This window comes from Zingiber officinale, chromosome 4A (assembly GCF_018446385.1).
Source record: "Zingiber officinale cultivar Zhangliang chromosome 4A, Zo_v1.1, whole genome shotgun sequence".
Classification (NCBI taxonomy): Eukaryota; Viridiplantae; Streptophyta; class Magnoliopsida; order Zingiberales; family Zingiberaceae; genus Zingiber; species Zingiber officinale.
Genome location: NC_055992.1, coordinates 95,866,718 through 95,870,475, shown reverse-complemented (window position 1 = coordinate 95,870,475; position 3,758 = coordinate 95,866,718).

The window sequence follows — 3,758 nt, the reverse complement described above, 5'->3', positions numbered from 1 at the left end:
CTCACTAGAACTTTCCAGCTGCCTCACCGGGACTTCCACCTAGCTTCACTCACTAGGATTTTCACCGGCTTCACTCATTTCCCAAGCGCCCGCTTCACTCACCGGACTTCCTCGGCTTCACTCACCAGGACTTCCACCTAGCTTCACTCACTAGGATTTTCACTCTGCCTAACATCCCAGTTAGGACTTCCCAGTCAAGTATCCGGTCAACCTTGACCTACTTGACTCTTCTTCATTCAACCTGATCAGACCTTGATCAGTATCTCTCCGCATGGACAACTGCACCTGCATTGTCCATGTCTACATGTCTTTCTGTATTATCAAACATCGAAACCATGACCAAGGTTTATGCTTGGTCAACTAGGTCAACCTTGACCTACTGGAAATTACACCAACACATCCGTCTGGAAAAAGGTGAGAAGGTAGCCGATCTACACGCGAAGGTAAAGGAATTAATTATCGGTCTCGAGAACTTCGGTGAAACGGTAACCAACCGGGACACCATACGCTACGCACTCAACACGTTTCCCAGAACTCTAGAATGGATGTCAATCATCGACACCTACTACATTTCAAAGGACCTGGAGGTAAGTACCTTAGAAGAGTTATTTTCTACTCTTGAATTAGATAAAACCAGATGTGCAGGGACAACAAAAGAATCAAGCCAGATTATGGCGCTAAATGCAACCAAAAAGATCAAGAAGCGTATATGGTAAGAAACTTTAGAAAATTCTTTCGATCTAATAAATTTAAAGAAATGCAAAATAAGAAGAATCCGAGAAATAGAAGAAGGGTTTGTTGCTACCAGTGTCAAAAGGAAAGACACTTAAAAGAGGATTGTCCAGAACTCAAGAAGGACAAAGTCAAGGTACCCAAGAAGCACAAGAATCTAAAAGCTACTTGGGATGATAGTTCATCATCTGAGTCCGAGATACAAGAATATGTTAGGGCAAAGTACATCAGAACCTATCATCGATGAAGGGAGAGCGACTTTAGATGAATGCAGTGAAGCAGGGGGAGAGTCAGGCTTCAAGTCTGATATGGTAAGTGAGGTATGCTTCTTACCTCCTGATCAGCTTTATTTTGGTATCAAGGATATGGAAAAATCCATGTACAAATTAGAAAATAAAAATACCAAATTAAAAAAATGAAATTTTAGAAATAAAAGAGTTTTGGCAAAATCTTGTTTAATAGAAGACTTTGATAAAATAAAATTTGAAAATGATAAATTAAAAGAAGAAATAGAAAATTTGAAAAAGTCTACCTGTTCGAATATTTCCGCTTTTAAAAATTATAGAGGATTAAACTGGTATTATAGGTTTCACCAAAGTCAAATCAGAAAAATATCAAAAGTCTATGTGCCTAGAAAATTCTTGATTAACCCTGTAGGAAGGAACCTCTATTGGGTTCCAAAAACCTGTTTAATTTAAATTCAAAATTAAAACTTAGCATTTTCTCAGCGAGAAAATTAAATAGATAGTTTCTTTATAAGACTTTGTCTAAGGAAATGGTTGTTGCTCCAATAACCAAGAAGGCCTAGTGCCTCGCCACTACCTAGAAGCCCAAATATTGAAATCAAATATTTAATTAACTTTCTGGTAAAACATTAAATTTAGAATTAAATAATGCATAAAAAAAAGTTTTAAAATATTTTTTTGGAAATTTTTAAATATTCTTTTTAGAAAAATTCTCTTTCATAAATTTTTTTACTTAATCAATTCTGAGAAGATATTTTTGTCTGAGTTAAAATTTTCAAAAACTTAGAAATTTTTTAGGTTGCAATTTGCCTTAAATTTCTTTTTTACTTATGATTTTTTTTTTCCCTTTGAAATTTTCTTTTGCTTCAACACTTATGAAAATTTCTTCTGTTGACAATATGTTTCTAACTTAGAAATTTAACTTAGAAATTTTTTTTGGAAGTTACTTATTCCGTTGAACACAATTTATTTTTAAATTTGGAAATTAAATTTTCTTTTAACTTAGAATTTTTTTAAAAGTTAACCTTAGACTTGTTAAGGAACCCCATTTTTTTTTATGTGATCAAAGGGGGAGAAGTATGTTAAGTCTAGGGCGAGGTATAATTTCATTGAAAGATCATATTTGCACTTATTTGCAAACTTAATTGTTTTTACTTTATGTTTGGTTTACCCTAACTTAACTTGGGTTGCTCACATCAAAAAAGGGGAGATTGTTGGAACCCCAAGGTGTTTTGATGTGATCAAACAAGTTAAATTAAGTCCTGCTTGTTTTAACCCTTGTGTCTAAGTATGCAGGAGCTTAGGAGCATAGGAAGTCGAGCGGAAGACGCGGCTAACGAGAAGGACGACATGAGAGAGTGCCGACGGGCTCGGTGCATCCAAGGGACGAGGTGACTGCGGAAGAGTACACCGGTGGACGAGAAGAACATACGCGACGTTCGAGGGACAAGAAATTAGAGAGGAAGACTGCTCGAGGAGAAGGCTGGAACTTAGATTCGAGTGAGCCTTATTCCAGATGGCCGATATCACCCAAGATAATGGAGCCGGAGCGAAAGACCCAGACCGAGACGAACTAAACCGGAGCAGAGGTCCCGGACCGATAAAAGTCAATCCTGTTGACTTTCTTAGTTCAGGCACCCGGAACCATTCCGAGCGCCTGGACCAGTCCGGGGCGCTCGGGATCCTTCTGGGCGCTCGACCTGACTTTTTGACCAGATCAAGTTTTGACTCGATCTAAACATTGGAAGATAAAATTTTATCCCCCCAGGGTGCCCGGACCCTTTGGGACGCCCCGAACAGTACTATAAATATAGCACTATTCTGCACAGTTTATTCAATTCACTTGTAATTCATTTCTCTGTGCTTTACATTTCTGTCTGTGTTGTTAACACTGTAAGAGGCTACTCCCCCCGAAGGAGACATCAAGTAGTGTGCCTTATTTTCCTTGGATTAGCAATCTCTTGATTGCAAACCAAGGTTGTTTTATTTTGTAGGGCAATTCATCCCTCCCCTCTTGCCGACCTCCAAAGGGACTAACAGAAAGTCCTAGCTGCGGTTAGGCAGGTGGAAAGTCCTAGCTGTGGTTAGGCAGCAAAATCCTGGTCTAGGATTGGGCAAAGTCTTGCAGGTCTAGGACATTGGGAGAAATCCTAGAGTCGAGGATGTCAGGTGAAAATCCTAGGGGGCGCAAACACCAAGTGGAAGACTAGACGGGCTAGGGATCGGACGTCCAGCATGAAGTCCTAATGTAACGACCCAAATTTCCTCATTTTGAGCTCCAAAAGTAATTCAAAAATATTTAGAAATGCTATAGAAAAATTTTAGAGATTTTTAGAAATTTTTAGAGTATTTTTACGTAATTTTTGGAGTTCGTTTGGTATTTTTACCAAGAGGAAGAAGTTTAAAAAAAAAAGGAGAAAGAAAAATGTTGAAGCTGGGTTTTGAACCCAAGACCTCGGACTTGAACCAGATCTTAACCGGACGTAGCCAACCAACTCTGCCAACGGTCATTGTTAATCAAATATGGAAATAAATTAGTATTAAGTAGTAGGTAGGAACAATAAAATAATAGGAAATAAAATGGTTGCAGCTGGGATTTGAACCCACGAGTTGGGCTTTAAGCAGAACGCAGCCCACCAAGTGAACCAGTTGTCAGTTTTGTTTAGAAAAGGTAAGAAAATTTATTTAACAAGTTAACATAATATGGAGATTATAAAAAAGGAGAACTTACTTGTTAATTCCGGTGACCTAAAATCCCGTTTCCTTCTTCCTCGCGGGATC